Raw genomic sequence first — 10525 nt, forward strand, 5'->3', positions numbered from 1 at the left:
CCTTGGCTTCCCAAAGTGCTGGAATTACAGGTGTGAGCCACTGTGCCCAGCCTGAATAATGCTTTTTAACCAGTCCACTGGTGCCTTTTCCAGTACTACCTATGGCCTGCCCCTCCACAGTTCTGAGCCACAAAAGCCCCAGACTCAGCTACACTGAGGGGCCTTCTCTGCCTTTGGGTGGGGACCATCCCCACAACCTCTCTCCACTGAAAGCTTTAATCACTCAATAAATGCTAAAGCCCTCACCTCTTTTTTATTATAACCAGAGCATTTATTGCATGACTAATCATCAAAATTCTTTTTTTTTTTTTTGAGACAGAGTCTCTCTCTGTTGCCCAGGTTAGAGTACAGTGGTGTGATCTTGGCTCACTGCAACCTCTGCTCCCGGGTTCAAGCAGTTCTGCCTCAGCCTCCCAGTAGCTGGGATTACAGGCACCTGCCACCATGCCCAACTAAGTTTTGTATTTTTAGTAGAGATGGGGTTTCACCACGTTGGCCAGGATGGTCTTGATCTCTTGACCTTGTGATCCTTGGCATCGCCAGCTGGAGGTCCCTGACTTGCAAAGTGACCGAGAAGAAAATTCTGCATCAAATTTAAATCACTAAATTTGTGGTAATTTGTTCTGGCAGTCCTAGGAAATGACAGTGTGTCAAAAGTCCATTTAACTAATTAACTAAGCTCGGTGTGATGGCTCAGGCCTGTAATGCCAACACTTTGGGAGGCCCAGGCAGGTGGATCACCTGAGAGCAGGCATTCAAGACCAGCCTGACCAACTTGGTGAAATCCCATCTCTACTAAAAATACAAAAATTAGCTGGATGTGGGGGCAGGTGCCTGTAGTCCCAGTTACTTAGAGGCTGAGGCAGGAGAATCCTTTGAGCCCGGGAGGTGGAGGTTGCAGTGAGCCGAGATTGTGCCACCGCACTCCAGCCTGGGCAACAGAGGGAGACTCCGTCTCAAAAAAAACCCAAAACAACAATCTAATTTACAAATAAAGAAACCAGGAAAGTTGTTATGACCAGTTCAAAAGAGATGCCTAAGAACCACAATTTTTTTTTTTTTTTTTTGAGACCGAGTTTCGCTCTTGTTACCCAGGCTGGAGTGCAATGGCGCGAGCTCGGCTCTCCGCAACCTCCGCCTCCTGGGTTCAGGCAATTCTCCTGCCTCAGCCTCCTGAGTAGCTGGGATTACAGGCACGCGCCACCTGTAATACAGCTAACTTTCTGTATTTTTAGTAGAGACAGGGTTTCACCATGTTGACCAGGATGGTCTCGATCTCTTGACCTCGTGATCCACCCGCCTCGGCCTCCCAAAGTGCTGGGATTACAGGCGTGAGCCACCGCGCCCGGCCCCAGAACCACAAAGTTTTTTGAGATGGAGTCTTGCCCTGTTGCCCAGGCTAGCGTGCAATAGTGCAATTTTGGCTCACTGCAGCCTCTGCCTCCTGAGAACCACAAATTTCTATGGAGTGAAGGAAACTCCACTGGACCAAAATTACTTATATGTGTATAAAAGGAAATTGTTTGCATTGCTATCAATTATTTGTAATTTACAGAGCAATAAAATAGCTCAGAGACGATGAAAAGCAGGAACCTGAATCACAATCAGATAACCTGGGAACTTGTCCTCTAAACCATGTGTACTTTTCTTTTCTTTTCTTTTTTTTTTTTTGAGACAGAGTTTCGCTCTCGTTACCCAGGCTGGAGTGCAATGGCGCGATCTTGGCTCACTGCAACCTCCGCCTCCTGGGTTCGGGCAATTCTCCTGCCTCAGCCTCCTGAGTAGCTGGGATTACAGGCGCACGCCACCGTGCCCAGCTAATTCTTTGTATTTTTAGTAGAGACGGTTTCACCTTGTTGACCAGGATGGTCTCAATGTCTTGACCTCGATCCACCCACCTCGGCCTCCCAAAGTGCTGGGATTACAGCATGAGCCACCACGCCCGGCCCCATGTGTACTTTTCAACTGGAAATACCAGTAATACATTTTGCTTACTCCAAAGTTCAAAGTTTTTGTTGCTGATTCCCCATTTCCTCTTTTGATTAGAAAAATTTTCAGGCCAGGCGCAGTAGCTCACACCTGTAATCCCAGCACTTTGGGAGGCCGAGGCGGGTGGATCACGAGGTCAGAAGATCGAGAGCATCCTGGCCAACATGGTGAAACCCCATCTCTAAAAAAAAAATTTTTCAAAAAAAGAACACTCAGCCAGGCACGGTGGTTCATACCTGTAACCCCAGCACTTCGGGAGGCCGAAGTGGGTGGATCATCTGAGGTCAGGAGTTTGAGAACAGTCTTGCCATAGAACCAGTTAAATGAACATGGCAAAACCCTGTCTCTACTAAAAATACAAAAGTTAGCTGGGCATAGTGGCATGTGCTTGTAGTCTCAGCTACTTGGGAGGCTGAGGCCAGGGAATTACTTGAACCGGGGAGGTGGAGGTTGCAGAGAGCTGAGATCACACCACTGCATTCCAGTCTGGGCCACAAGAGCCGAACTCCATCTAAAAAAAAAAAAAAGTCTGGGAGAGGTGGCTCATGTCTGTAATCCCAGCACTTTGGGAGGCCGAGGTGGGCAAATCACGAGGTCAGGAGTTCAACACCAATCTGGCCAACACAGTAAAACCTCGTCTCTACTAAAATTACAAAAATTATCTGTGGCACACACCTGTAGTCCCAGCTACTTGGGAGGCTGAGGCAGGAGAATTGCTTGAACCCGGGAGGTGGAGGCTGCAGTGAGCTGAAACCGCATCATTGCACCCAGCCTGGGTGACCGAGTGAGACTCTGTCTCAAAATAAATAAATACATTTTTAAAAAAGCTGAGTGTGGTGGCTCATGCCTGTAATCCCAGAACTTTGGGAGGCCTAGGCAGGCAGATCACCTGAGCTTGGGAGTTTGAGACCAGCCCCTGATCAATGTGGAGAAACCTAAAAATACAAAAATACTAATTTAGCTAAAATTCTACTAAAATACAAAATCAGCTGGGGTGGTGGCACATGCCTGTAATCCCAGCCTCTCGGGAGGCTGAAGCAGGAGGATAGCTTGAATCCAGGAGGTGGAGGATGCAGTGATAACTCTTGTTGCCCAGCCTGGTCACGCCATTGCACTTCAGCCTAGGCAACAAGAGTGAAACGCTGTCCCAAAACCAAACAATATATCTGATTTAACCTCTGTTGTTTGCTATCCGGAGGCAAGAAACACAATACCTATAATTTGGGTCAATATTTGTGTTCCTGGGCCTGCCAGGAAATCGCCTTATGGCCACCTGCAAGGCCTGGTTCTGTACCCTCAGGAGGGTTTGCAGGCACTCCTTCATAACAGCAACCCTAGATCTGAAGCAGCAGCTGGTCATCCCCAATGAAAGAGCAGAATTTAGCCAGGCACAGTGGCTCACGCCTATAATCCCAGCATTCTGGGAGGCCAAGGCAGACAGATTACTTGAGGTCAGGAGTTCGAAACCAGCCTGGCCAACATGGCAAAATCCCATCTCTACTAAAAATACAAAAATTAGCTGGGGGCAGTGTTGGGTGCCTGTAATCCCAGCTACTCAGGAGGCTGAGGCAGGAGAATGGCTCGAACCCAGGAGGCGGAGGTTGTAGTGAGCCGAGATTGCGCCACTGCACTCCAGCCTGGGTGACAAAACAAGACTCCGTCTCAAAAAAGAAAAAGAAAAACCACCACCACCACAACAAAAGAAAGAGCAGAACTCTCCATATGACAATCTGGGCAAGGCCTTGGCTGAATGACCAATTCCACCAATTGTACTCCGTAAAACGAGGATAGTGTCTTAACTGGATCTATGTGCTGTGGTTTGAATGTGTCCCCCGGAGTTCATGGATTGGAAACTTGATCCCCAATGAGGCAGTTCTGGAAGTGGGACCTTTAAGAGGTGATTAGGTCTTCAGGGTTTCACCCTCATGCAGGGACCAATGCCATTATTTCTGGAATCAATTCCTTGTAAAAAGATGAGTTTGGCCCCTTTCTGTCCAGCTCTGTAATGCCTCCTGCCATGTTACATTGTAGCAGGAATATCCTCATGAGATGTAGCCCCTCACTCTTGGACTTCCAAATCTCCAGAACCAGTAAATCTCTGTTTATTATCAATTACCCAGTCTGTGGCATTAGAGCAGCCCAAAATGAACCGAGACACCATGCGAATATCTATGTCTCCATGAAAAGTGAGGAGGCTCAGGAAGAGCCTCTGGGAATCAAGGACAGGAGGTCAAAGGACACATTTCTGGAGAATCTCCAAGATTGTTTATTTATTTTATTTAGAGAGGGGTCTTGCTCTGTTACCTAGGCTGAAGTGTGGATTGTAATCTGGGCTCACTACAGCCTAGACCTCTGGGGCTCAAGTGATCCTCCTGCCTCAGCCTCCTGAGTAAGTGGGACTACAGGCTCTTACCACCATGCCCAGCCAATATTTTTTTTTTTTGAGATGAAGTCGCACTCTGTCACCCAGGGTGGAGTGCAGTGGCACAATCTCAGCTCACTGCAACCTCCGCTTCCCAGGTTCAAGCAATTCTCCTGCCTCAGCCTCCTGAGAAGCTGGGATCACAGGCATGTGCCACCACCCTGGCTAATTTTTTTTAATTTTTTTATTTTTAGTAGACACGCAGTTTCACCATATTGGCCAGGCTGGTCTCAAACTCCTGACCTTGTGATCTGCCCACCTCAGCCTCCCAGGCATGAGCCACTGTGCCCAGCCACCCAGCCAATGTTTAAAATTTTCTGCAGAGATGGGAGCTCACTAAGTTGCCCAGGCTCATTTTTTTTTTTTTTTTGAGATAGAATCTTATTCTGTCATCACCCAGGCTGGAGTGCAGTGGTACAATCTCAGTTCACTGCAACCTGCACCTCCTGGGTTCAAGCAATTCTCCTGCCTCAGTCTCCCAAGTAGCTGGGATTGCAGATGCGTGCCACCATGCCTGGCTAATTTTTGTATTTTTAGTAGAGATGAGGTTTGATCACGTTGGCCAGACTAGTCTCAAACTCCTGACCTCAGGTGATCTGCTCACTTTGCCTCCCAAAGTGCTGGGATTGAAGGTGTGAGCCACCATGCCTGGCCCAAGATGGTTTTAGATATGAGAAAACATCCTGATAGACAGCCAGACACAGTGGCTCATGCCTGTAATCCCAGCACTTTGGGAGGCGAAGTGGGCAGATTACCTGAGGTCAGGAGTTCAAGACCAGTCTGGCCAACATAGCGAAACCCCATCTCAACTAAAAATACAAAAAATTAGCCAGGTGTGGTGGTGTGCATCTGTAATCCCAGCTACTTGGGAGGCTGAGGCAGGAGAATCATGTGAACCCGCGAGGCAGAGATTGCAGTGGACCGAGATCGCACCATTGCACTCCAGTCCAAAAAAAAAAAAGAGAAAAAAGAAAACATTCAGAAACTGCAATTCTCAACCAGGCTGACCAACATGGAGAAACCCGTCTCTACTAAAAATACAAAATTAGCCGGGCACGGTGGCTCACGCTGTAATCCCAGCGCTTTGGGAGGCCGAGGCGGGTGGATCACAAGGTCAAGAGATCGAGACCATCCTGGTCAACATGGAGAAACCCATCTCTACTAAAAATACAAAAAATTAGCTGGGCATGGTGGCGCGTGCCTGTAATCCCAGCTACTCAGGACGCTGAGGCAGGAGAATTGCCTGAACCCAGGAGGTGGAGGTTGCGGTGAGCCAAGCTCACGCCATTGCACTCTGGCCTGGGTAACGAGAGCGAAACTCCATCTCAAAAAAACAAAACAAAACAAAACAAAATTAGCCAGGTGTGGTGGCGCGTGCCTTAGTCCCAGCTACTTGGGAGGTTGAGGCAGGAGACTCACTTGAACATGGGAGACAGAGGTTGTAGTGAGCCGAGATCACACCACTGCATTGCAGCCCTGGCAACAAGAGAGAAATTCTGTCTCAAAAAAATTAAAAATGAAAAACAAAAGAAAGGAAAGAAACTGAAACCCTCATTCATCGATGGTGGGATCAACACTGAACCACTTTGGAAAAGTCTAGCAGTTCCTGAAAATGTTAGAAATACAGGCATCCTGTGACACAGCAATTCCATTCCTCTGTGAAATGACAGCATGCATCTATACACAAACCTGCTGCACAAGAATGGTCGTAGCAGCATTATTCACAATAGCCAAACAGTGGAAACAACCCAAATGTCTTTTTTTTTTTTTGAGACAGAGTCTCACTCTTGTTGCCCAGGCTAGAGTTCAATGACGTGATCTCGGCTCACTGCAACCTCCAACTCTGGGGTTCAAGTTATCCTCCTGCCTCAGGCTCTCAAGCAGCTGGGATTACAGGCATGTACCACCATACCTGGCTAATTATTTTTTTGGAAGCTGGGGCATGGAGTCTCATTCTGTAGCCCAGGCTGGAGTATAGTGGTGTGATCTCTGCTCACTGCAACCTTTGCCTCCCGGGTTCAAGTGATTCTCATGCCTCAGCCTCCCGAGTAGCTGGGCTTACAGGTGCATGCCACTATGCCCTGCTAATTTTTGTATTTTTAGTAGAGACAGGTTTTCACCATGTTGGCCAGGATGTTTTTGAACTCCTGACCTCATGATCCACCCGCCTTGGCCTCCCAAAGCGCTGGGATTACAGTCGGGAGCCACCGTGCCCAGCCAGTAATTTTTGTATTTTTAGCAGAGACAAGGTTTTGCCATGTTGGCCAGGCTGATTTCCAACTCCTGACCTCAGGTGATCCGCCCGTCTTGGCCTCCAATGTGCTGGCATTACGGCATTACAGGCACCAGCCACCGAGAGTTCCTCATTCTGCAGTCCAGACTGGAGTGCAGTGGTGCAATCACAGCTCATGCAGCCTCAGCTTCCCCAGGCCCAGGGGATTCTCTCACGTCACCTCCAAAGTAGCTGGAATTACAGGTAAGTGCCACCACCCCCAGCTCATTTTGTATTTTTTTTTTGTAGAAATGGGGTGTCACCCCATTGCCTAGGCTAGTCTCAAACTCTTGGGCTCAAGTGATCCTTCCATTTTGGCCTCTCAAAGTGCTGGGATTATAGCTTTGAGCCACTGCACCTGGCCAGAGTCTGTTAAACTTTTCCCTCCCTCCCTTCCTTTTTTTTCTCTCTCCCTCTTTCTTTTTCTGTCAAAACAGGGTCTGGCTCTGTTGCTCACATTGAGGGCAGTGGTCCAATCACCGCAAGCCATCCTCCTACCTCGGCTTTCCAAGTAGCTGGGTCTACAGACATAGGCCAGCACTCTCAGGCGGAAATTGGAATTGGATTTGGAAACTATTGAGAGATCATGTTATTTATGTCCTTTATTTTATTAATACGGTGTACTGCATTTATTTTCTCATCTTAAACCACCTTTGCATGCCTGGAATACTTGTTGTTGTTGAGATGGAGTCTTGCACTGTTATCCGGGTTGGAGTGCAGTGATGCCACATCTTAGTTGATTGCAACCTCTGCCCCCGGGTTCAAGTGATTCTGTTGCTTCAGCCTCCCGAGTAGCTGGGATTATAGGTGCCTGCAGCCACACCTGGCTAATTTTTGGTATTTTTAGTTGAGATGGGGTTTTTTTTTTTGGGAGACGGAGTTTCGCTGTTGTTACCCAGGCTTGAGTACAATGGCACGATCTCGGCTCACCGCAACCTCCACCTTCTGGGTTCAAGCAATTCTCCTGCCTCAGCCTCCTGAGTAGCTGGGACTACAGGCGTGCACCACCATGCCCAGCTAATTTTTGTATTTTTAGTAGAGACAGGGTTTCACCTTGTTGGCCAGGTTGGTCTCAATCTCTTGACCTTGTGATCCACCCGCCTCGGCCTCCCAAAGTGCTGGGATTATAAGCATGAGCCACCGCGCCCGGCTGAGATGGGGTTTTACTATATTGTTCAGGCTGGTCTCGAACTCCTGACCTCATGATCCACCTGCCTTGGCCCCACAAAGTGCTGGCTGGGATTACAGGCATGAGCCGCCACACCTGGCTGTCCTTGTTCTTTTTTGAGACAGAATCTCGCTCTGTTTTCCAGCCTGGAGTGCAGTGGCATGATCTCGACTCACTGCACCCTCCACCTCCCAGGTTCAAGCGATTATTCTGCCTCAGCCTCCCAAGTAGCTGGGATTATAGGTGCCCGCCACCATGCCCAGCTAATTTTTGTATTTTTGGTAGGGATGGGGTTTCACCATGTTGGCCAGGCTGGTCTCGAACTCCTGACCTCAGGCGATCTTCCTGCTTCAGCCTCCCAAAGTGCTGAGATTACAGGCGTGAGTCACCTCGCCCAGCCACATTCCTGGAATAAATTCCACTTGCTCAAAGTATACACTTTTATTTCTAACCTGCTGCTTTCAGTTTACTGGTATTTTGTTGAGGATATTTGCATCTGTGTTGTTCATAAGGAATATCAGTCTGTAGTTTTTTGTGTTTTTTTTTTGAGATAGAGTCTTGCTCTGTCGCGCAGACCAGGGTGCAGTGGTGGGATCTTGGCTCACTGCCTCCTGGGTTCAAGTGACTCTCCTGACTCAGTCTCTGCCTCCCCAGTTCTAGTGATTCTTCTGTCTCAGCCTCCCAAGTACCTGGTATTACAGATGGGTGCCACCACGCTGGGCTAATTTTTTTTTTCTGTATCTTTAGTGAAGACAAGTTTTCACCATGTTGGCCAGGCTGTTTTTGTTTTTGTTTGACATAGAGTTTTGCTCCTGTCGGCCAGGCTGGAATGCAATGGTGCCATCTCAGCTCACTGCAACCGTGTCTCAGGTTCAAGAGATTCTCCTGCCTCAGCCTCCTGAGCAGCTGAGACTACATTCACCCGCCATATACCCAGCTAATTTTTGTATTTTTGGTAGACATGGGGTTTCACCATGTTGGCCAGACTGGTCTTGAACTCCTGACCTCAGGTGATCCACCTACCTTGGCCTCCCAAAGTGTTGGATTACAGGCGTGAGCCATCATGCCTGGCCTTTTTTTTTTTTTTAGTTCGAGACGAGGTCCTCACTCTGGTACCCAGGCTGGAGGGCAGTGGCACAAATACAGCTCACTGCAGCCTCGGCTCCCAGGCTCAAGGGCTCCTCTCACCTCAGGCAGGTAGCTGCTGCCCAGGGTGGTGTCATGGGGCCTGGCCTGAAGAATGTCAGACTTTCTTGCTTTTCTGAAAAAAGAGCTACAATCCTCCTCCCCACTGCACATCAAACCAGTGTCTGCGGGTCTGGGCCCTTTGCCCTGGATGTGCTGGAATCCACAGGGTTTCTGGGCTCGGTGAGGGGAGGTGGCCAGGTCTTCAGTCCTTAGGAGGCACCATGAGGGCTGGTGCTGAGGCGCACTGGGGCGCCTTGAGGGATCTGAAGCCTGGGAAATTCCAGAAACGAGGAATTGGGGCCTGGGATGAGGACAGAACATGGAGATGGCGACTAGGCACAGAAGTTGAAACCACCTTTGCAAAATTGACAGCAAGGGAAATCTGACATGCTGACTCCTTCTTGCTTCTAACCTCCAAGCTGTCCCTGTTCATTCCTGGGGACAGGCCAAGCTGACTTTGGGAGAAATTCAGCTCACAGTTTAACTTTACTTTTCTGAGATAAGGTCTCACTCTGTTGCCCAGGCTGGAGTGCAGTGGCCTGATCAAGGCTCACTGCAGCCTTGACTTCCTGGGCTCGAGTGATCCTTCCACCTCAGCCTCCGGAGTAGCTGGGACTACAGGCGTGCACCACCATGTCTGGCTAATTTTTTGTAGAGCCAAGATCTTGATATGTTGTCCAGGCTAGTATCTAACTCTTGGGGTCAAGTGATTCATCCACCTTGGCCACCCAATGTGCTGGGATTACAGGCATGAGCCACTGCATCAAGCCTGGTTAAACTTTAAAACAAGGATTATAATAGCCCTTCCCAAAACTAAACAGCCTTTGTAAAACTAATGAAAGGCCACAAGATTAGGATAATGAGAGGAGCCAGAACTCTGCAAGACGCAGGGCAGTTAACCGATAACCAGCCATTGTTCTGGAGGCACAAGATTTGCAACTTCTCCAATCACTCCTGTCGATAACATCACTATTGTAGAAACTAACATTGGTATTTCGAGATGTTTTCCAGCCTTTTGCATTTTTTTTCTTTATTTTTTTTTTAAGAGATGGAGTTTCGCTCTTGTTACCCAGGCTGGAGTGCAATGGTGCGATCTCGGTTCACCGCAACCTCTGCCTCCTGGGTTCAGGCAATTCTCCTGCCTCAGCCTCCTGAGTAGCTGGGATTACAGGCACGTGCCACCATGCCCGGCTAATTTTTTGTATTTTTAGTAGAGACGGGGTTTCACCATGTTGACCAGGATGGTCTCGATCTCTTGACCTTGTGATCCACCCGCCTCGGCCTCCCAAAGTGCTGGGATTACAGGCTTAAGCCACCGTGCCCAGCCTCTTTCTTTTCTTTTTTTTTTTAAGAGATGGAATTTCACTCTTGTTGCCCAGGCTGGAATGCAGTGGCACAATCTTGGCTCGTCTCAACCTCTGCCTCCCGGGTTCAAGCAATTCTCCTACCTCAGCCTCCCAAGCAGCTGGGATTTCAGGCATGAGCC

The sequence above is a fragment of the Callithrix jacchus genome, chromosome 16 (genome assembly GCF_049354715.1).
Source record: "Callithrix jacchus isolate 240 chromosome 16, calJac240_pri, whole genome shotgun sequence".
Classification (NCBI taxonomy): Eukaryota; Metazoa; Chordata; class Mammalia; order Primates; family Cebidae; genus Callithrix; species Callithrix jacchus.